The sequence below is a fragment of the Ammospiza nelsoni genome, chromosome 31 (assembly GCF_027579445.1).
Source record: "Ammospiza nelsoni isolate bAmmNel1 chromosome 31, bAmmNel1.pri, whole genome shotgun sequence".
Taxonomy (NCBI): Eukaryota; Metazoa; Chordata; class Aves; order Passeriformes; family Passerellidae; genus Ammospiza; species Ammospiza nelsoni.
This window is the reverse complement of record NC_080663.1, coordinates 2,831,476-2,855,416: the sequence shown is the minus strand read 5'-3', so window position 1 is coordinate 2,855,416 and position 23,941 is coordinate 2,831,476. Positions and strand designations below refer to the sequence as shown.

The window sequence follows — 23,941 nt, the reverse complement described above, 5'->3', positions numbered from 1 at the left end:
AGCTTACTAGTTTAAGGTTAATTTCCCTTTTTCCATAGTTTGCATTTTTTTCCCATCAACTACTACATGCCCTATATTTTCTCCTTTTGCAAGGAGTTGTATCTCTGTTAGCTAACATAACTCACAAAGGACTATTTCTTTTTTCTTTTTTTCCCCTGTATCCAACTTACTGCTTTCCTGTCTCATTTTTAAGATCTTATCTATTCATCTTCTGTTTTTCACATTCAGTACCAATCTAAATACCACTTTTCTTTCAACTACACCCACAAAAATAAAAAACTTTTTTCTCACACTACTTTCAGTAAAATACACCTCCCTCCAAGGAGATACAGTGAAGCTTAAAATACAGAATCCACATTACCTATACTTTCATTCATCTACATTCACTCACTTTTATTTCTCATTCCCTTCCACACATTCTTTCCCACCCTCAGGACACAGAGTGGATCCCTGTTGACAGAGAATCGCGGGTCCCTGTGGCCCCCCCTCACCTTGGGGTGGCCTCTGGGTCTCAGTATCTCCGGGCCTCCTGGGAGGGCCCTGACTCTGCTGCCTCCGGTGCCGTTCACCTGTGAGGCTGATTTGTGTGTCACTCACACTCTTTAGCCACTGCCCCGTCACACGCCCTGGGGACAATGGCCCGTTTGCAGGTCACCTGTACCTTATGCCACAGACCCCACACGCCCAGGAGAACAATGGCTCATTTGTGGGTCACACACTCCTCTTTCCACAGCCCCCCTTCCCACCCGCCCAGGAAGCTGAGGCTGATTTTGTGTGTGACTCACTCTCACACACAACAAGACAACAATAAGGTATCTTTTGTTATAAATGAACAAATCGAGAGCCAAACTTATAAGAAAAATTAGGAAAGATTTATTAATTTGTGAGACTGAAGTTCGGTCGTCAAAACCAGGACAGCCAAGGGTCAGCGTCGAGCCCGGGTTCGGTGCTGGGTGAACACGGATCTGAGCTCGGAATGTCAGAGTCTCCCCCTGTTCACAAATGCTGCCTGACACAGCGAGTTCTTTTACAGTTTATTCTGCTCGAGGCAGAGATGACCAAATGTTCTTTGTGTCTCTTCCCATGCATAACCGTGTCTTTACCTGAGCAGAGGTGGACAAAGACTCAGTCCAGGTGTCTGATGTTGTCAGTAGACTCCAGGGAAGTCAGCATTCACATGCATCAGGGTGGGGCTGTAGTTTATCTTGGTAGCTGTATAATCGTCGAGGCATTAATCACTCTTGGCTGGACCTGGTGACCCGGGGAAGCCAGGGATGATCGCCCTGGAAGCTTCTATTCTTTCATTAAAAACCCCGATGTTTATCTCAACCAAGTCCAGGAACTAGATGTATATGAATAAGACGCTGTTCCCTGCCAGGATGGTCAAAAGACATAATTGGATTTTACAATATTTTATACATTAATAGCATGAATTATCTCTACCATATACTACACTTTTACGTCCCCTATTACAAGTTTAGGTGTTTCTGGCCAGTTCTGGTGCTCTTGGATATCCCTCAACCCAGCTGTGCTGTCCAATCCCAGATGCTCTTGAGCATATCCTCAATCCGGCAGAATTTGGCTCAGCCATGGATGCTCTTGGAATGTTTATTCCTCAACCCAGCAGGTTTTAATTCTGGATGCTCTTGGGCACTCTTATCCCTCAAACCAGCAGAATTTTTAGGAGCCCCTTTTGTCCCATTTCCTAGTGGATTGGGCTCAGAAACTCCTCTGCTCCCTTCCTCCGAGGGGTCCAGCCCCTCTCTGGGACCCAGTCCCAGTTACCCCGGGGGATTCTCACTCCTGTTAACATTCACTTCGTCTCTCTCCTGGCCACTTACCGCGGAAAGTCCGAAACGCAGCGTGGGAGACTCCAGCACTCACTTGGCAGGTCTGGGACAACCAGCCCTCCTCTCATTCACACGCATTCATCCCCCTGTACCTGCCCTCCTGAGAAATACTTACCAATCCCTTTTCCTTCCCGGGTTCTTAATGCACATTACTACTCTTAGGGGGCCAATTACCACGGGTAGGGAGCCTTTTCCCTTCTCTTGGTTTTGTTGTCTCCTTTTGTCCACCATAACCTGCGTCTGTCGGTCACCCCAGGGGAGACAGAGCGAGGCTGCCAATGGGGCCGGGCGCGCCTTCCCCACTCTGACTCTCCTAAAGCACCGGCAGCGAGGTGTTAGTAACCATCCTCTGCTACCAAATTGTGAAAAACGCCAATCACTTGCTTTTAAAATTTTAAAACCATAATAGTAATAAAATGGGTATGAAAAATAGTAATACAATTAGAGTCATCACAGTTTGGAGAAATGGAATTAGGACAATATGAGACAACAAATACCAAGAGTTACGGATGTCTGGGTACCTTTTTCTGGGCAGCACAAGCCTGAAATGGACACCTGTTAACACAGGATTAACCATTAAAACAATAGCCTGTTGCATATTCATACACTTCATACATGATGCATAAATACCATTCAAACACAGGATTCTGTCTAGTAAGTGCCAGCTTCTGCCTCTGAATCCTAACAGCGCCTTTGAGGCAGGAAGAAGTTCATTTCTTCTGATAAGAGGGCAATAAATTCTTTTTCTCTGAAAGATTTAGGTATCCTGTGGCTGCTATCTCGCTGCAAGTTCTTTCTTTAAAAAAAGCCTCTTACCAAGCATAGTTTCTATTTTAACATTTTTTAATAACCTAAAACCATATTCAACTCACTAATTAAGAGAATTAATACAGCAGTACTTTCTAACAGAAGACATATAATATTCATTTTAATATTTGGGATAACCCAATCACAAAATATGCATTATTTGCAAGTATAATCCCACTTACTTCCAATCTCTCCCAGTTTGGTCCCAGCTGCCGCCAGCATCGTTCCAGTTGCTTCCTCAATCAACTCAGTGAGTCCCAGTATGATGCCGTTTGCTCCCAGTTGCTCCCAGTCAGGCCCAGTATGGGGGATGATGTGCAGGGAGTGCTCACTGTGACACTCAGTTCCTCCCAGTATTAGTCCAGTCCCTCCCAGTATGATGCAAATATGAGCCCAGTGTGCTCCCAGTCTCTGCCAGAATAAACCAGTTTTGCTTTGCATGGTTCCAGTTCCTCTCTTTCACCCTCACTTTCCTTCCAGTCACTCCCAGTATCTCCCAGGGTACCCCAGTTCCCTCCACCATCTTTCCAGTTCCTTCCAGTATGATCCCATTTGCTCCTAGGCACTCCCAGTCAGCCTCAGAGTTGTGGCACTCACTGCCAGTATGATCCCAGTCACCACCAGTATGATCCCAGTTCATCCCAGTACAAGCCCAGCAGTTTCCAGTCGCCGCCAGCATGCACCCAGTCACTCCCTGTTCTTCCCAGTTGCTCCCACCATGATCCCAGTTACTCACAGCTGCTCCCAGTCATCCTCAGCATATTCCCAGTCACTCCCAGTATATCCCATTTGCCCCTAACATGGTCTCGGTTACCTCCTGCAGGCTCCTGCTCACTCCCAGTATGATCCCAGTGTCCATCAGTGCAATCACAGTCTGCCCTGGCATGGCAATATGATCCCAGAATAATGTCAATACAAACCCAGTACAGTTCCATGACGATCCCAGTACGATCCCAGTATGGTGTCAGTACAAAGCCAGTACAGTCCCAGTATGATCCCAGTATGATATCTGTACAAGCCCAGTGCACTCCCAGTCACTCCCAGTACGATCCCAGTCCAGCCCAGTCCCTGGCAGTGCTGCCACTGCTGGGATCCCCCAGCCCTGTGTGCGTTCCCCCCTGGCGGATGTGCCGAGAGGAGCCCCAAGGGCTGGCAGTGCCCAGGCAGGGTCCCCAGCAATGCCCAGTTTGGATGTGCAGCCCCCAGTTTGCCCAGTTTGCCTCTCCTCTGGCCCGGGCCGGGTTCCCCCCGCCCGCAGCGGCTGGGAGCAGCCGAGAGCCCCGCGCTGCCCATCCCGACCTGTCCCGGCTCCATCCCCGCTCCTGCCGCGGCTGCGAGGGCTGCGGGAACGGGGCGCCGAGGGTGTGGCTGCTGCTGGGGGAGGAGGAGGAGGGAGGGAAGGGCAGGGATGAAGGGTGTTATAAATTGGAGTGGACAATCTGCCGAGTGAGTATAATCAGATTAAGAATTTTTATTGATTACAGCAAGCAAGGCAAAAAGCAAATCAGCGCTGGGCAACAGGGGAGTCTCCGCTCCGCCAACTGCCGCCCGCTTCTGGTATTTCGTGGGGTTTATGTCCTGCTTCCGAGTTGGCGTGTCTTTCAGGGCAGTACTCTGTGCATTCTCCTCCTGTAGCTAGGTGGTCGTAGTCTGCCTCCCGGTGGTCTGAGGATGAAGGCTAGTAGTCTTTCACTTCTTGCCCCACGGTCAACCTTTCCTTAGTTGGTATGGTTGGTCTGGTTCCTGGAACTTTAAGCTTACTGAGCAGATAAGCAAATATTGTGCTATCAATCATAGCAGGCCCGCTACCCATGTCAAGGGCCTTGCCCCTTACTCCTTGGCTGACAATAGGCACATAGCTATGTATAGTTACACATTGCTTATTTAGCCTTTCAACATATTAGCTTCTAACATTTTGCAGTTTAAGCCTTATGACATTTATTTTGCAGTATATTAGCCCGTTATATTCATCTTGGAACATTCTAGCTTGTTACATCTTTCATTGCGGTTTTTCTATTATTGGCTTTTCCCCTTTTCATAGTATTTAGCAACTTGATGAAAAACTAAGACATTAACTCATTACAAAGGGGGAGGAGAAGGTGGGGTTAGGGAGGAGGAGCAGGGGGAGGGATGGAAGAGGAGGGATGAAGGCAGAGAGCAGCAATGGAAGGAGGAGAAGGAGGTGGAGTTAGGGAGGAGGAGGAGATGGGATGGAAGGGGAGGGATGGAAGAGGAAAAGGAGGTGGGGAAGACAGAGGGGGAGGAGGATGGAGGATGGAAGGGGAGGAGTGGGAGGAAGAGGAAGAGGAGGGACAAAGGTGGATCAAGGCTGAGCTGAGGGAACCACGCTGTCGATCGCTGCCTGAATTCAGAGCCCCCACCTGTGGGATCATCGCCCTCCCATTGCGCCGGTGAGCAGAGAGGGGGAGCTCGGCCCGGATATCCCGGGTGGTCCCTGGGTTGGGGTTTTTGGGGTGATTTTTGGAGAATGAAGCAGTCCAAGGCTGAGCGGAAAAGGCCCCTTTGGGGGGACATCGGGGGTGGCGGTGGCGGCTGCTGGCAGAGGCAGCCTGGAGGAGCAGAGCCCTGTGTCCCCCAGGAGCCCAAAGTGGGGAGCCCAGAGAGAGGGGAGCGCCGCCATTGGCGGGAGCCTCAAGAGCCTGGAGAGGGGCAGGGGGGACTCCTTGGAGCCACTGCAGCCCAGAGCAGAGAATGAGGGGAGAAGGGAGCCCGGGAGCCCAAACAGCCCCGGCATCCCGAAATGGGGAGAGCGAAGCGGGGGGAGCTTTTGGCATTGCTGGGACTGCCAGCAGCCTGGGCAGGGCGGGCACCGAGGAGAATGGGGACCCCCAATCCAAGCATGACCCCAGCAGGTAGGACAGGGGGGAACCCCTGAGCAGCAAAGGGGAGGGACCAGGGATGAGGAACTCCTGGGAGACTTTTTCAGGGCTGAATCTGGGTGTTTGGGAGGTTTTCCTGGAGACGAGGTGGCCGGTGACTTGTAGACATGGACTTGGGCAAAAGGGACCTTCAAACTCAGTGTGTGTTGGGGAAGGTGAAACAGGAAAGCCTTATAAATATGATTGTCTGGCAAAAGACTTTGAGAATATAGAAAGTGTAAGGAAGACTGAAATGAAAGCAAGCTCTGAGATACCTCAGTTAGTGAACAACTGGAAAACAATGGTGTGGCCCAACTGAAGGTAATCCCCTTTTGATGAAACAATTCCCTCTGCTTGCAGACAGATCCAAGGGTGAGAGCAGACCCCACTAGCTCAGCAGAAGGGGTCCAAAGAGGAGTTTTTAGGGTGTAAAATGTAACATGGTGATGTAATGATTCTTACAGGCTGTATGTAAATTCTGTAGGATTTGTATCTTGTACTAGATTGGTTGGTGAGAAATATAATATTCAACAGAGTAGAAAATTTATTGTGTTGTAATGGGAACGTTACTGTGTTATGCTCTTGCCTGTCTTACTCTCTCACCCTCTCATCCTCTCTACCCCTCTCTTCTCTCGGGCCTGCTCCGAGCTGTGCCTGGCAGCTCCCAGCAGGGCCCTGCACCCAGGTCCTTTGCAATAAAGCACAAGTTCCACGTCCTGGCTGCAGAGCTCTCTCGTCTCCGTCCGTCCCAACCGTCCTACCCCCCGATGCTCCTACAAACGCGCTCATCCCTTGTTTTCCCCAAACCAGGATTTCCCATTGCCAAGGCCTGGGAGGCTGCGAGGAAGAGGAAGATGCCCCGGGACACTGAGACAGGTGAGGAGGAAGTCAGTGCCCCTTTCCCCTCTGTGCTGCTCCATCTCCAAGCCCAGCACGGCCCCGGCTGCAGCTCAGCCCTGGGGGGATCTCCTTGCCCTTGCCTGTGACACGGAGGCAAATCCCATCCTGTCCTTGTCCTTCCTCCCCCAGAGCAGGAGCTGAGCATGGAGAGCAGGGAGGACAAATGCCCGCGGCAGAACCTGGTGGCAGAGGCCGTTTTGAGCGGCTCCACGGCGCAGGAAGCCAACGGGGAGGAAAAGCCCCGGAGATGCCGCACGAGGAGGGGCTGCAAACGCAGCCGGCGGGGATCTGAGGGGGAAAGAGCCAGCCTGGACCGGGAAGGCGGCCGGAGACAGAGCCAGAGCTCGGAGCTGGTGCTCCATGAGCAGCTCCATGATGGGGAGAAGCCCCACACGTGCGTGGAGTGTGGGAAGAGCTTCAGGTGGAACAGCAACCTGATCATGCACCAGAGGACTCACACTGGAGAGAAGCCCTATGAGTGTGGGGAGTGTGGGAAGAGCTTCAGCCAGAGCTCTGACCTGATTGTCCACCAGAGGACCCACACTGGGGAGAAGCCCTACGAGTGTGGGGAGTGTGGGAAGAGGTTCAGCCAGAGCTCCAGCCTGATCAGCCACCAGAGGATCCACACTGGAGAAAGGCCGTGCAAGTGTTCCGAGTGTGGGATGTGCTTCAGCCTGAGCTCCAACCTGATCTGGCACCAGAGGACCCACACTGGGGAGAGGCCCTATGAGTGTTCCAAGTGTGGGAAGGGCTTTCAGACCAGCTCCAATCTCCTCCAGCACTATCGGATTCACAGAGAGGAGAGGCCTTTCCAATGCCCCGACTGCGGGAAGGGATTCAAGCACAACTCCACCCTTGTCAAGCACCGACTCATCCACACTGGGGAGAGGCCCTACGAATGTGATAAATGCAGGAAGAGGTTTCAGACCAGCTCTGTTCTCCTCCGGCACTATCGGATTCACAGAGAGGAGAGGCCCTTCCGCTGCCCCGACTGCGGGAAGGGATTCAAGGACAACTCCACCCTCGTCACCCACCGGCGCATCCACACAGGGGAGAGGCCCTACGAGTGTCCCCAGTGTGGGAAGAGCTTCTCCAGGAGCTCTCACTTGACCCAACACCAACGGAGGCACCACTAAGGGAAGCCCTGTGAGTGCCCCGAGTGCGGGCAGAGCTTCGTGCGCTGCTCCAGCTCCATCCCCCACTGGAGGAGGCACTTTGGGCACAGCCCAGGTGAGCCACATTCCCTGTGATCCATGTTGAGAACACACACCTGGCTGCTTCTACTTTTAATTTCACCTTAATTTTTTTCTATTCTCCATCTGATTGCACTGCAGAAGCCAAGAGGAATAGATCTATCACCTCCAAACCACTGAAATCCCAGTGAAAACAGCTGAATCTTACCCCAAAAAGAGCTCAAACCCACCTCAAAAACTCAGTCCCACGCCAAACTCACTCGATTCCGCAGCCATCAGGCTGACATGAGGCTGGGAGGTGATTTAGAGTCGTGGGATCTCAATTAGAGTGGTGGGATGGAGATTGTGTGGGGCTGGGTGTGTGGGATGTATTTGACAGCAAATAAAACTCTGAGACTTACTGATTTCTCTCCCGTTCATGTTCAGTCTGTTGCAGTTCTGTTTGCAGAGTGCCGCCTTCTCACCTCATTTTCTTGGTGTCCTCTTTTCTCTCCTGCCTCTCTTTGCCTGCTCTGTTTCTCTCTCAGTGTCTCCCTGGGCCCACGGACCACCAGAGACCCTGCCCTGATTTAATTGACCCAGGCACCACCAGAGACCCTCCCTATATTAAATTGCCTCGGGACCACCCAATACCCTCCCCTGATTTAATTGACCCCTGCCACCAAAAACCCTCCCCTGATTTAGTTGACCTTTCCCTGATTTAATTGACCCCTCTCCTGAATTGACCCCTCCCCTGATTTAATTTACCCTTTCCCTGTTTTAATTCCCCTTCCTGTGATTTAATTGACCCCTGCCCTGATTTAGATGACTCCTCTAGGGTCCCCACAGACCCTCCCCTGATTATTTATTATTTTATTTCCCAATTAGTATTTGAATTCCCAGTCCCAGGAGCTGAAGTCCTGAAGGCTGGCAGGGAATGTCTCTGTAGGATTTTGCTCCATTTCCCTTCAAGGGCAGGAACATCTTTTCCTGGATGGGAGCTGGAATTGCAAACTTTTGGAATGTGTGCAGGGCAACATGGACTGGGATCAAACATGGACTAGGATCATATAGGGGTTGGGATCAAATATGGACTAGGACCAAACAGGGACTTGGATGAAATAGGGACTGGGATCAATAGGGACAGGGATCAAATATGGACTGGGGTCAACTATTCACTGGGATCAATTATTGATTGGAATCCTACAGTGTGAGATAAACTGGACTGAGCTTATATAGACTGGGATCAAATACGGGCTGGGATCAAATATGAATTGGGATAAAAAATGGACTGGGATCAAATATAGACTAAAATCAACTATGGACTGGGATAAACTGGACTGGGATCAAATCAGGACTGGGATCAACTTTGGACTGGGATCAAGTATGGCCTGGATCAAATATGACAGATTTTATGGACTGGGATCAAATGTGGACTAGGATAAGCTATGGACAGGGATCAAATATGGACTGGGATCAAATATGGATTGGGATCAAATGGACTGAGTTCCTAGAGACTGGGATAAACTGGACTGAGATTATATAGATGTCGTGGTTTGAGAGGAAGTTAGTTTTCTGGGATATGAAGTGGTCAGGCCAATAGGTGCTCACATTTGAATACTGGCACCTGGTTTGGCCACTGGAGACATTGAATACGCCTCTGAGAACTCAGGGGTTAAAAAGCAGAGCACTACCGAGGGAAGCTCTCTTGGGTTCCAGCGAGGGAAGCAGGTCGGACCTCCCCTGCCCAGCTCCTGGCTGGTTTGGGGCTGGGTGAGGTAGGCCTGGCCCGAGGATGGAAGGGTGGAAGAGCCCCGAGAGGCATCGGGCAGCCACACCTCCCCGCGGGAGACAGAGAGAGACAGAGCGCCTGTGCCACTGTGAAATTTGATATCCTGTGCTGGCAGCACAGCCCGGCTGGCGGAGAAGGGCAGGGGGGATGCAGCGAGAAGGGGTCCGGCCTCTTGTGGGAGCTTTGGGTGGGCAGAGCCCGAGCTTTTAACCCTTTTTTGGACAAGGAAATCTTTGCAGAACATTAACCTTTCCTAGAAGAGAGATAAGATGAAATGGAGGAAGGAAATGTGCAAGTGTGAAGGTCTAGGCAAGTGAAAGATGTCGGGAGAGTAGAGAAGAATCTTAGGTGGGAAGAGATGATGGAGTGGCCTTAGCTGGACTTTTCCTGTATGGCCATGGACAGAACCATGTTTCCTGTGACACAGAGACTGCATCCAGGGGGAGGCAATGGCTCAGAGCCAAGAGGGTTCAGTGTTGGTACCCCTGGGCCCCAGGGGGTGAAATTTGGGGGGCACAGGTGTCCCAAAGGTGAGACTGTGCCCTTTTTGGAGTGGGACAAAGCATCCTTAAAAGGACAACCCTAGAAGCAGCTCTGGTCCATGTGCAGTGGTGAGAGCACTGGACATGGAAGGAAGATGTCACAATGGCAGATGTTCTCCGGGCAGTGCCATGAGTGACGTGGAAACACACGAGGTTTCAGTGGTGTTTCCTGGGGAAGCCTATGGCACAAGAGGGACTCCTCCCCTCTTGATGAACTGAGAATTGATTACCTAAAGTGTGGTGATGGACCGAGAGTTGGAGATTTGGTGGTAGATGTATTGGAAATTTGATGGGAGGGGGAGGAAATGTTTTTGGAAAGTTTTCATTTTCCCTGTGTGTTTCGTGTTACTTAGAGTTGTAGTTTAGTTAATAAAGGTTTCTTTTCTTTATTTCTAAGTGGGGGCCTGCTTTGCTTATTCCCGGTCACATCTCACAGCAGACACCAGGGAGCATATATTTTCATGGGGACACTGGCATTGTGCCAGCATCAAACCATGACACCTACACTGCCAGTTGGCCTTTTTCCACCTCTCCAGCCATCCCCACAGAGCATTGGCTACCATCCATGAATCAGTGTAGAGGTAGAGCTTTGGCCATTTCTCTCCCTTAGCAATGTCCAGGGCCAGCTGAACAGCTTTGAGTTCTGTAAGTTGACCTGATCCACCTTCTCCTTCAGCAGCCTCTGCAACCTGTCATGTGGGGCTCCATATGGCTGCTTTCCACTTCTGGTCCATCCCTGTGATGTGGCAGGAACCGTCAGTGAAAAGAGCGTAGCGTGTTTCCTCTGGGGGCAGTTGGTTATAGGGAGGAGCCTCTTCAGCCCATGTCACTGGTTCTTGTTGCTCTTTATCAGTAAGACCAAAGTTCTCACCATCTGGCCAGTTTGTAATTATCTCCAAAATCCCAGGACAATTCAGTTTTCCAGTACGGGCGCACTGTGTGATAAGAGCAATCCGTTTACTCCATGTAGCGTCAGTGGTGTGGTGGGGGGTGGGAACCTTTCCTTTGAACATCCACCCCAGCACCGGTAGTCGGGGTGCCAGGAGGAGTTGTGCTTCTGTGCCAATCACCTCTGAGGCAGCCTGGACTCCTTCATAGGCAGCCAAGATTTCCTTCTCTGTGGGAGTGTAGTTGGCTTCTCACCCTCTGTAGCTTTGACTCCAAAATCCCAGTGGTCGACCCCGAGTCTCCCCAGGCACCTTCTGCCAAAGGCTCCAGGACAAGCCATGGTTCCCGGCTGCAGAGTAGAGCACGTTCTTCACCTCTGGTCCTGTCCTAACTGGGCCAAGGGCAACTGCATGAACAATCGCCTGCTTGATCTGTGCAAAGGCTTGTTGCTGCTCAGGGCCCCAGTGGAACTCGTTCTTATTGCAGGTGACCAGGTAAAGAGGGCTCACGATCTGACTGTACTCAGGGATGTGCATCCTCCAAAAGCCTGTGGCACCTAGGAAAGCTTGTGTTTCTTTCTTATTGGTGGGTGGAGACATTGCTGTGATCTTGTTGATTACGTCTGTAGGAATCTGATGCCGTCCATTAATAAGGCCTCCGATCAGCCTTATCATGAAGCAGAGCCTTGGTGCTCAGGATCTCAGTCCCTGAGGAGGGACCGGGTCCCGAAGCCAGCTCAGGCCAATGCCGCGGGGCTACCTTTCTAGCAAGCCTGGTGATATTCAGCTCTATAGTGATTAGCAGCTCTTAGCACCTCAGCTCTTTGCTTTCTGGGTATTGGAGCCCTGGGCTTGAGGCAGCAGCAGACTGAGAGAGGAGAAGGAGAAGGCAGAAGCTGTTCCACAGAGAAGGCTTTATTTGGGGGTCCGCGAAGGGTCTCAGCTCTTCTTCTTCTGAGCTAGTAGGGTACAGCATGCTACTTTTATAGGCTTGGCAAGTATCCAAACTTGACCAATGGCAAGGGATTAGGGGGACCATAAAATGGCCGATAGGTAAAGGCTACCATGGCATTGCCTTACATGGTTATAGAGACAGTTTATAGGGCAGATGTCCATGGAGTCAGGAAGCTTTCTTGCTGCTGTGTCAGCATTCCTTTTGTTAGAATCTCCATGGTGCTTTTGCTAAATGTATGGGGTTTACTACAGTCCATCTTGCCACTTCCCTCCCAGGAACTGAATCTCACGAGCTGGTCCCTTTACCTTGACTTTTTCATGGCAAAACCAGCTCCCAGGAGGATTTGGACGATTTCCTTCCCTTTCTCAAACACTTCCGCAGCTGTGTTCCCCCACACAATGATGTCATCAATATACTGCAGATGTTCTGGAGCCTCACCCCTTTCCAGTGCAGTCTGGATCAGTCCATGGCAGATGGTGGGGCTGTGCTTCCACCCCTGGGGCAGTCGGTTCCAGGTGTACTGCACTCCCCTCCATGTGAAAGCAAACTGAGGCCTGCATTCTGCTGCCAGAGGAATGGAGAAAAATGCATTGACAATGTCTATAGTGGCAAAGCACTTTGCTGCCTTGGACTCCAGCTCGAACTGGAGCTCTAATATGTCTGGCACGGCAGCGCTCAGTGGTGGAGTCACTTCATTCAATGCACGCTAGTCCGCAGTCAATCTCCATTCTCCTTCAGATTTTCGCACAGGCCAAATGGGGCTGTTGAAGGGTGAGTGGGTCTTGCTGACCACCCCTTGGCTCTCCAGCTCTCGGATCATCTTATGGATGGGGATCACAGCATCTCAAGTGGTTCTATACTGTCGTCGATGCACTATGGAAGTGGCAATTGGCACTCGTTGCTCTTCTCCCATCAGGCATCCTACTGCAGATGGATTCTCAGAGAACCCAGGCAAGGTGTTCAATTGCTGGATGCCCTCTGTCTCTACAGCAGCTATTCCAAATGCCCATCTGAGTCCTTTTGGGTCTTTGAAGTACCCACTTCGAAGGTAGTCTATACCCAAAATACATGGGGCCTCTGGGCCAGTCACAATAGGATGCTTCTTCCACTCATTTCCCGTTAGGCTCACATCAGCTTCCACCAAAGTGAAATCCTGGGATCCCCCTGTCACACCAGCAATAGAAACGGACTCTGTCCCCACATGTCTTGATGAGATTAATGTGCATTGTACACCAGTATCGACCAATGCTTTGTACTCTTGTGGTTCCGATGTGCCAGGCCAATGAATCCACACAGACCAGAAAACACGATTTTCCCTGGACTCTACCTGGCTAGAGGCAGGGCCCCTCAAAGCCTGGTTATCTTTCTTTCCCTGGGTGTATGTTTTGGATGTTCCTTCGAGGGGATCAGACATGTCATCATCATCATTCCTGGCTGTTCGGGTACGGGCAACTGGAGCTGCTTTCCTTCTGGTGGCTTCCTTCAGTTCTCTCACCCGTCATGCCAGAACAGCAGTAGGTTTCCTATCCCACCTTCTCATGTTTTCCCCACAATCACGCAGGTAAAACCACAGCTCACCTCATGGGGTGTATCTTCTCTCACCATCTGGGAAATGTCTGCCTTGGAGACCAGAACCTCGGATCTGTACTGCTGAAATTTGGAGAAGGTCTTCTTTAATCCCCTCTCTAAGCTTCTTATGGTTCTCCTCTATCTTATCCTCTAAGTTCTGCAGACGTGTTTCTACCGCTGCGATTCTGGCATGTGTCGGGCCATGTACAGCATCTGCATATGCTCGGAGCTTCCTTGCCATGTCAAGCACAGTCTCATCCCTCTCATCCCTCTTCATGATGGCTAAGGCAGAAGCATATTCATGTGGCCCAAGTCGTACGAGTTTTCGCCACATCACAGACGTGCATGGTACTAAGTCTGGGTTCCTAGTTGTTACATCATCTGAGAAGATAATCTCTGCCACTGCCATTTCTCTCAGGCGTTGGATCCCTTGCTCTATTGTCTTCCACTGAGTTTGCTGCATAGAGAGATCGTCTGCGCACAGGTATCTTTCTGCTACACTTCTTAGGAGCTGTTCCCTGAGGCTGTGAGAGTTAGCCCCCCTCATCATTCCTTGGTCTATGACAGGATGCTGTGACAGGGATCCCAAATGCCTGGCTTCAGTGCCGTCCAGAATTGTAGCCTCGCGTGCAGCATCTCAGAGACGGACCAGCCAACTAATTATGGATTCATCAGGTTGTTGGGTGTAATCCTTCCGTAGGCCACGAAGGTCCTTCAGGGAAAAGGACTCAATATTTGCATCTGATCTTGCACCTGCTGCTTTGACTCCTGATTTTATGTCAGGAGGCATTGAGGTTCCTTCTCCTTCATCATCATCATCATCATCATCATCATCATCCCCTGGTTGATTGGTCTTTTTCATGCATTTCCCACTTCTAGTGCTAGTAGCAACAGCCATGGGTTTAGATGCTGGCTTCGAGCCTGGGCTGTTGGCTGCAGCCTGAGTCACCGGGATAGTTGCTGATTTATCTCCCTGCCCCCCTGCCTCTGTCTGCTGCCCGACAGGATCTAGCAGTGAGCGATGAGCACAAGCCAGGGCCCAGCTCACTGCAATGACTTCCTCTCCTTAGGCTCATCCTGGTACTTCTCTTTCAGATATTTCTCCACCTCAGCTGGGTTCTGAATTTGTTCATGGGGAAAATCCCAGACTATAGGGTCAGAGAATTCCTTCAGGATTTGGCCCATATCCTCCCATTTCCCACACCACTTAGGATTTTCCACACCAGGGTCTACTCCTGAGTCAGGAGTCTCATCAGCCTGTCTAGAAATCTCAGCCCTCATCCTAGAGAAGCAGCAGGCTGTATAGAGGAAGGTTACCAGATTGAATACCAGAAAGATGGTTTCTTTAACATTGAGGGGAAACTGAACGTCCTTCACTAGTAATGCAACAGATTCATAGGAGAAGAAGGAAAGCAGAGGCTGAAAAACCTCATTCCCTCCTGCTCCTCCTCTAACAAACTGGATGCATAACCATAGCCATGAACCATTCATATCTGGAGCAGACCCTAGCATGTTTATAAACTTTTTACACATCATTACCACCAAGTCCAGCAGGATAGCTATTCTGGTCACCGCCCCTCTGATGAAAAAAGTACATATTAGGGACAATACTAAAGCTATTTCTGGATAAGAAAATAAACCTAGGGACCAGAGAGGTATTAAAATCTCAAAAAACCCCAGGGATCAGAAATGCATGCAAACCTTCACCCCAATAGACATTATGAATTCAAAAAGCATGGCTATTAGCTGATTTAAATGAACACAGAGTAATAGCAACCAAAATGCAGTCAAAACAGGGTTTTTCCTCTCTCTTGAGCCACCAGGATGGGTGCTAAATTTTGTCCTGGTTTAGGGCAAATTTGGTAGAGAATCTCAAAAGGGGGCCCCTCCAGAAAGCAAACCCACATGGCCCCTCCTCCCAGCCGATTTGGGAAGGATTCCTCAGAGAGAAGTGGAAAGAACCTGTTTATTTAACAGGCACAGCACCCCCAGCACACAGAATGAACAATACCAGATGAGACTACTCTGAAAAAGGTGACAAATTCAGAAAGTCTCTCTCGGGGGTGGTCGCTCTGTTCTCAGTCCCTCCGGCGCTGGGGCAGCTGCTGCAGTCACAAGGTGCAAACTCTCGGTGTTCTCAGGTCCCAGTCCGGAGCAGGTTCGAGATGGTCGAAAAAGAGGAGAGGACAAACAGTCCAGGAAGGAATTTGGACTGTTTAGCTAAACTAGCTAATGAGCAGGAGCAAAAGCAAGCAGAAGCGAGAGCAGAGAGAGAGAGAGCGAAGCAAAAAGCAAAAGCAGCAAAATCAAGACCCGCAGTCTCTCTGCGTCCCGCCAGGCTGATAAGAATACCCAAACAAAACTTTCACTCTTCAGAGCCAGTCTTAAAGGCACAGAACATGATATCCAGCATTAACAGAACACATGAATGGGGACACAAGCATCATAACGTCACCCTAGGACACCTTAGAAATCTGGTGCAGGAGCAGTTGGACCAGGGTCATCTGGGGACTTCTACCAGTCCCTGGAACACTCCTGTCTTCTGCATCAAGAAAAAATACGGGAAATGGAAGTTGTTACAAGGCCTCCAAAAGGTCAATGCCATGATGGAAAGCATGGGAACATTGCAGACGGGCATGCCGTCGCCTACCATGCTTCCCACAAATTGGCCAGTCCTCATCGTGGATCTGAAGGATTGTTTTTTGCAATTTCTTTGCATCCTGATGACAGACCAAAATTTGCCTTCTTGGTGCCAGCAATTAACAATGCTGAGCCCACACAGTGATATCAGTGGAAAGTTTTGCGCCAAGGAATGCAAAATTCTCCGGCTATGTGCCAATGGTATGTGGCCTGTGTCTTGTCTGGAGTTCACAAGCAGTTTTCTGATGCACGTCTGTATCATTATATGGACGACATTTTAGTGGCTGCATCCAGGACGAGCTGCTGAGGATTAAGCCTCAGTTGCTCAATGCTTTGTATTCTCATGGGCTGCAGGTGGCTCCAGAAAAGGTTCAACAACAACAACCTCCTTGGAAGTACTTGGGGGTCAAAATTCTGGAATAGACAATCCGACACCAGGAGGTGCAATTTGTACATTTGGTGAAGACACTGAAGCTGAAGACCCAGAAATTGGTAGGTGCCATCACTTGGTTACGTCCGTACTTGGGACTGACCAACACACAACTGTCTCCTCTGTATGATTTGTGGAAAGGAGACAATGGTCCTGCTTATGCATCACAGAAGATGTGGCAGTTCCTGCAGTTGTGGGGTGTGTCACACAGGTTTGGTATCCCTCCCTCCGACTGGTCAGGCTATTGTAGAAGATGCTTGTGGTACTCTGAAGCGGGTTCTTCAGAAACAAAAATGGGGAATGTAGGGTAAAACCCCACACAGTCAGTTGGCAAAAGCTTTGTACACCATCAATCATCTTACTGTGCCACAGAACTCAAAAAATCCTGTCATTTTGAATCATCACCTTTCGTTGCAGGCTCTGGACGAGACACGTCAGCCTCAAGCAAAGGTTCAGATGTGGAATTTAGTCACCAAACAGTGGGAAGGTCTCTATGACCTTATCACTTCGGGGCGTGGGTATGCTTGTGTATCCACAGATACTGGGGTACGCTGGGTACCTTTTAAGTGTGTTCGTCCTGACCTGCGACTGCAGAGACAAAATCCAGCACACGGGCAAAATGGAAACCGTGACCAAACTGAAAGTCATCAAGTGGATGAATCATTGAGTGATGACTCAGATACAGATGGTGTGAGTGATCACTCCGATGATTCTTCCATGAGTGGACACTGAACATTGTTCATTTTTCCTTTAAACATTGCTCATATTTCTTTTTTTTTTTTTTTAAACGGAAAAAGGGTGAGATGTCGCCCTGTTCTTTGAAGGTTCTTCTAAGCTTTCTGATGTTTACATTTTTGTAATGGAGTTTCTTACACACTTTTCATGTAAATAATGATTGTTTTGCAGTTCTTTCTGGAGGAGGAGAAAATTGATGGACTGTTGGTTTGACCAGTGTGGTTGGAGAGGTGGCAATTTCATCCTCCAATCCATGGATGCTTTTGGAATTTTATAAATATCGAGGTCCAGAAAAAATTGTGCCTTTTTTGCCTTGGACATCTCAGGGTGTGAGTGTCGTTCATTTTGTGTCGTATTGCGACACCCTACCTCTCTAAACAGCTGGATGCAGTGGCTAAGGGGTGGCCAGGACGCCTCAGTGTCGCAGACATTTCTCCACAGAAATCCTTTCTTTTGGATTTCTGCGTCTTCTGGAGGCCAGAGGCTTCAGAAGACAAGATAAACAATTATTATCAGCTGCTGGGGAATGCAACGGGACACCTTGATTGGCTCATTTCCTATGTTTATAATTAAGGGCCAATCACCAGTGCAAGCTAGGGGACTGAGTCCTTGGCCACAACTTTGTTATAGATTCTTTTCTATCTATTCTTAGCTAGCCTAGCTGCTCTGCAAACCTCTCTCTACATTCTATTAGTATAGTAGTAATGTATTATATATAATATCTTAATAAATAAGCCTTCTGATTCAAGAAACAAGATTCACCGTCTCTCTCTCTCACCAGCTGCGACCCACTCAGGCGCAGTAATACCCCAGAGCTGTTGTGGCAGTGGCAGTGAACATCCAGGAAGCACACAAGTTCACCCTGAGCCAGAAGATGACTGTGCTGGTGTCCCACACAGTGTCTGCAGTGCTGGAAGTAAAGGAGGGACATTGGCTCTCCCCACAGAGATTCCTGAAATACCAATCCATAATGGGGGAACAGGATGATGTAGAAATTGCGGTAACTAACATTGGGAACCCAGCTTCTTTGCTCAGTGCTTGTATGGGAGAAATGTTGTGTAACAGTGGTCACAAGGGTTGCAGGATGAAGAGAGAGGCGAGAATGTTGACCTCATGTTCAGAAGGCTTGATTTATTATTTTATGATATATATTACATTATGACTATACTAAAAAGAATAGAAAGAGAGTTCTCAGAAGGCTAGCTAAGCTAAGAATAGAAAAGCAATGAATAACAAAGGAGCTGTGTCCCGGCAGAAAGCAAGAACAGCTCTGCCGTGAGTGGTCAGTAAATCCAAACACCCACCAGAGACCAATCATGGATCCACCTGTTGCATTCCACAGCAGCAGATAACCATTGTTTACATTTGTTGCTGAAACTTCTCAGCTTCAGCAGGAAAAATCCTAACGAAAGGATTTTAATGAAAAGAGGTCTGTGACATGTCAGTTTTTTAATTTAGTTTAATTAAAAAGAAAAAGTGTTTGTAATTTTCTCTGCTGTGCAGAGAAAATTATTGTGGTTATCTGTTGCCAATCAAAACTTCACTCAAGTGCTGGTGTGGAATAACAGGGAATTTCTTCACCTGTAGAACATACAATTCTATCAAATCACCAAAACAATATAAGAAAATGCAAATTTTCTTATATAAGAAATTTTACAATATAAGAAAATGCAAAACCAATGCAAAGAAAGTTCAAGCCCAAACAGCTGAGTTTCAGGAAAAAGTCCATGGACTGAAGATGTTCCTCTTTGCCATCTCTGAAAGTCCCTTTTGGTCCTGAAACAGGCTTGTTGCAGAAAAGTCCATCAATAGTTATCAAAAGCCATTGACAGTCATCAAAGAATTTCAAACTATTTGAGACAACTTCTGGAATGTCCTGGCCACAGCCCTTTATTGAACAACTTTGGGCAGAAGCTAATTTTTGGCCCTTCAATGCTTCAGAGCTGCTGCCAGCTGTTTCAACTCTTTTTTTTGGGTGTTTAAAAAGAGCAGCAGCAGCAGAGCAGCCAAAGAAAGTCCCTGGGGGCCCTGGCCCATGTGGAGGGATCAGGAACCCCAGATCTGGCCCACAGAAAGGCGGGCCAAGACCGATAGGGAGAAGCAAAACCACCAAACCCATCAGGAGGCCGGGAGGTGGCCCTGGCCCAGGGACCCGAGCCCAACAGCCCAGGCCCAACATGGCAGGCGGGCTCTGCCTTCCCACAGCCTGGCCCCACACTGCCAATGGAATGGTGACCAAACGCTTCTTTTCCCCAAAATCACCAAGGCATGCCAGCAGCAGAGAAATAGAAGAAGCCCCAAGAACCCTCATCTCGTGTCTAGGAATGTTTTTTCTCCACAGCAAACAAGCCATGATCGCTTCCCGCTGTGCCCTCTGCAATGCAAATGCAACAGGTGTGTCTCTCATCTGCCTCACGGCACCACCCCCTCTGGGCTGGGGACCAAAGGCAGAACTCCCGGCACCCACCTGCCCCTCGCCGCTGGGGTGCGAGAGGGGCAGCAGAGAAATTCACACCCCCCAAGGGAAAGCAACTGACCAAACACCTCCCAACCCGCCAAGAATGCTGATTTTGAACGCAGGCAGACGGGCTGCACCCACAGCCAGCTGTCGGGCCATGCCTCCTCCACGGAAAGGGAGGCCGGCGCCCTCTTCCCCTGTCCCAGCTTCCCCCGCAGGGGCAGCCCCGGGACAGCCCGAAAAACTCGGGGGGGAAGCCACGCTGGGTGCAGGAGCAGCTGCGGTCTGCTCTCGGGGTCCCATGGGTTCGGCGCCGTCTTCAGCATCATCCTGAACAGGCACCGGCTCGGTTTGAGGCGGCGGGGCCGGAGAGGGGGCTGGTGGACGCAGCAGGACAGCCGGGGGGGCGGTGCCGAGTCGCTGTTGTCGCCGAGGGCGTCTCCTACCAACAGCGACGCAGCCGCAGGGAGCGGTGTCTCTGAGCTCTCAGGCGCAGGCGGGGAAGCCGGTGAAGCCACGGGCAGGACCACCCGGGGAGGCGGCCGCGGGGCGGGTCCAGGAGGAGGCCCTGCAGGCCTGGCAGGCGGGACCTCGGAGACCGGTGCTGCCCCCATCTCTGAGCGGGGCAGGGCCCAGGAGGCCGGCCAGGGCGGGGCCTGCAGGGCTGTAAGGGGCGGTGCAGCCCACTCCCATCCGCCCGGAGAGAGAGAAGGGGGGGAAGGGATGGCTGCATCTGACCATGCTCCGAAGACGCAGTAAAAAATCTTCGACTCCTGGCGAAACTTCTCCCCCACTGCCGGGATGCAGGGGGGCTGGGAAGCAACAGATCATCCCCCTCCACAGGATCTTCTCCCGCTGGAGTCAGAGGAAATGGGACGAGCCCGTTGCAGTTGGCAATCCAGGGAAAAACAGCTGCTCTCCGGTTCAAAACTGGAAAGAACATCCTAAATGCTGGATAAATCTGGGGCTATCCAAACCCACGGTCCAAAATGAATTGGAAAATGGAGTCCATGCACTCCCATAAGAAAGCATCAAGGGCACAGAGCACATTCATAAAGAACCCAAAAAGCTTTGCCCATTGAAAAAACTCATAGAAATCTGTCTCCAACAGGCAAAGTCCGTCCTCTTCACCCCATTTTTGACAGAGGGCAATAAGCTTCTCCTCTGAAGGGGAGAACTGAACCTCCTCCTCTATGGGGGAAGCCCTCCACATCAGCAGCCACAAACTACGAAGGGCTGCATCTTCAGGAAGGGAAAAGCCAACAGTACCTTTTGAAAGAGTCCAGCATGCTCTGGCCAGCTCCATTGCGCTACTGTGCTTTCTGAACATCTTCCTGGAGGCTTTTCAGAAGGTTCTCTTTGTGGTCAGCCTTGCTGTGAACTCCAAATCAGGATCTTCAGTTCTTGAGCTCTTGGCTAGAATCCACTTCTGTGGTCACTTGTGAAGCAACCATCAATGCCACACATTCGGGGTTTACCCAGTGCAGCAATTGTTCCTCTGGGGGTCTCTCCAAGTAATTTGCTCTTCAGACGAGGGGTCACCAATTGATGGTTTTGTCCTCCTCACTCACTCAGGGTTCACCAATTGTCACAGTGGTCACAAGGGTCTTCAGGGTGTAAAGAGAGACGAGAATGTTGACCTCATGTTCAGAAGGCTTCATTTATTATTTTATTATATATATTACATAATTACTATACTACAAAGAATAGAAGGAAAAGTTCTCAGAAGGCTAGCTAAGCTAAGAATAGAAAAGAATGAATAACAAAGGTCTGTGCCCCGGCAGAAAGCGAGAGCAGCTCAGCCGTGAGTGGTCAGTAAATCCAAACATCCACAGGAGACCAATCACGGATCCACCTGTTGCATTCCACAGCGGCAGATAACCACTGTTTACACTTTGTCGCCTAGGCCACAGCTTCTCAAAAGGCAGAAAAATCCTAAGCTGTTCCCTGTAGCCCTGATCTCCAGTGCACTGTACAGCCCTCAAGCCTTCTCCCTTGACCCCTCAAGCCCTCCCTCAACCCCTCAGGCTCTGTCACCCTCAAGCCCCCCCTGTGCCCCTCAAGGCCCCTCTCAGCTGCCCCTCAGCTCCTGTGTGTCACCCTTAATCCCTCTCTTTGCCCCTCAGCCCCCAGCTTCTCAGTGTCACCCTCCAGCTGCCCCTGCCACCCTCAGCATCTCTGTGTGTCACCCACTGTCCCCTCTCCCTGCTCCTCCCTCAGCTCCCAGCCTCTGCCACCCTCCAGCCCCCACAGTACCCCTCAAGCTGCCCCTCAGCCTCTGTCATGCCCTGAAAGGACCCTAAAAAACCCTCTCAATTCCCTAAAAAAGGCCTAGTTTTCAAAGTGTCCTAAACACCCGACAAAAACAAAAAATAGCCTCAGAATACACTAAAAACACCCTACTTTTAAAAAGCCCCTAAAACACCTCTAAAAATCCCCAAAGAACCTTTTGGGAATACTTAGAGATTTTTTAAAGAGCTCTGAGAATACCCCTAAAATCTTGAAAATGCCCTGTAAGACCCTAAAAAAGCCTATAAAATTCCCCCCAAAACCCTAGAAATAACCTAGTCGTAAAAAAAGTTCTCCATATACCCTCAATACTCTTCAAAAAGCCCTAAAACCTTTTAAGTAGTCCTTAAAAAGCCCCCAAAATATCTGAAAACACCCTAACAATTCCAATTAGTGGTAAGACATCCCTTAAAACACCCTAAAATGTGTTTTTAAAAGCCCTGAAAAAGCCCTAAAGGTTCCTAAACATTCCCAGAGAATTCCTAAAAAAACTCCTGCAAAAAAAACCCCTAAAATATACTTTAAAACCCCTGGAAAAAAAACCTAATAAAACCCCTAAATGTCTGTTCAACTCCTACCCGTAACTCTGTGGCCTCCCAACCTCATCTCTACCTTCCAATCGGGGTAACTGCCTGCAGCTGCTGGGAGGGCTCTGGGGTGGTCCCACCATGAGGGTGGCACGTGTACCCTAACCCTGCCTGGTACCCCGTGTCCAGTGCACCCCAACCCTCAGGGTCAGCTCTCCACCCGTCCAGCCCCCCAATCTTTGCCCCTCAGCAATGTCTGTGTGTCTCCCAGAGCCGCGTTCAGGATCCCATGAGCTGCTGCAGGGAGTCACAGGTGGGCAGTGGGGGAAGTGAGGGACGGGGCAGGGGCGACCTGGATTTCAGAACCCCAGCAGACAGCCGGGCACTCAGCACCACAGGCACCCGAACACCAACGCCACCATTGTTCCTTGCACACAAAATTCATCAGACCAGGTTCCTGGAAGATTGTAGGAGCCACTTGGCACTGTCAAACCAACCCTGCCAGCTTTAATCTGGGAGGCATCCTGCGCAATGTGGAATTTCAGCAGCCAGCGGGACACTCCGGGACACAGGCCCCTGAAGAGCAACACCAGCCCATTTCCCTGGAAACAAAACTCACCTGCCCAGGTCCCTGATGGCAGATTGAAGGAGATACTTGGCACTGATAAACCACCCTTCCTCCTGCAGGGGCCTTCACCTCCCTTCTCTGTCCAAGGCCCAGCTCACCTCACCCGGCCGCTTGGCTTCCCCTCCCACACCCAGCTCGCAGCCGGGCAGGGCAGCTCTGAACCTTTCACCCACCTGAAACAAGAGAGCTTCCCCTGGGAGTTCTCTGCTTTTAAGCCCCTGTGTGCTCAGAGGTGAATCCATGTCCTCAGGGGCCACACCAGGCGCCAATATTCAAATCTGAGCACTGATTGGTTTGACCACAGCATCCCAAAAAAACTCGCTTCCTTTTCAAACCAGGACAGCGGGACCAAGGGATCCGAGCAGTAAATCCTGAACGAGCTCAGAAACCCAAAAATAGGGGTTATATGTAAAATGAGCGGCTCTGATTGGCTGGTCTAACACAACCCGCGTCACCCCATCCCGGCCCCCAGCGCCCCAAGGTTCCCCCTCGCCAAAAAACCCCCAGCCCGGGGCTGCAGCGCCTCGGAAAAGCCTCAGCCAATGGCAGCGCAGGCAGGGGGCGGCACAGCCAATGAGAGCTCGAGGCGTTGGATTGCCTCATCGGTTGCCGGGCAGAGCCCGTGGCCGATCGCTGCCCAGAAGCGGCGGCAGCCAATGAGAGCGCGCGGCGCTGCCGAGCCCGCCCTGCTCCGGACTGGCGCTCCCAGCGCAGCGCGGCTGCTTTGGGGCTGCTGCTCCCTGCCCGGCCCCGGCCATGGGGCGAGGGGCGGCAGCTGGGGCCCTGCTGGTGGCACTGGTGGTGCTGGGAGCCCCCCCGGGTGCGGGCGCGGAGCTCTCGGGTGAGCGGGGGGCGGGAGGCGCTGGGACAGGGAGGGAGAA

The 23,941-nt window shown here is 50.6% G+C and overlaps 2 pseudogenes; one reads left to right on the top strand and one right to left on the bottom strand.

Moving 5' to 3' along the window:
* LOC132085574 (zinc finger protein 883-like) overlaps positions 1-23,941 on the bottom strand; it is a 211,049-nt pseudogene that overhangs the window by 68,652 nt on the left and 118,456 nt on the right.
* The window catches only part of LOC132085554 (uncharacterized), a 560,373-nt pseudogene continuing 543,124 nt past the window's right edge, over positions 6,693-23,941 (top strand).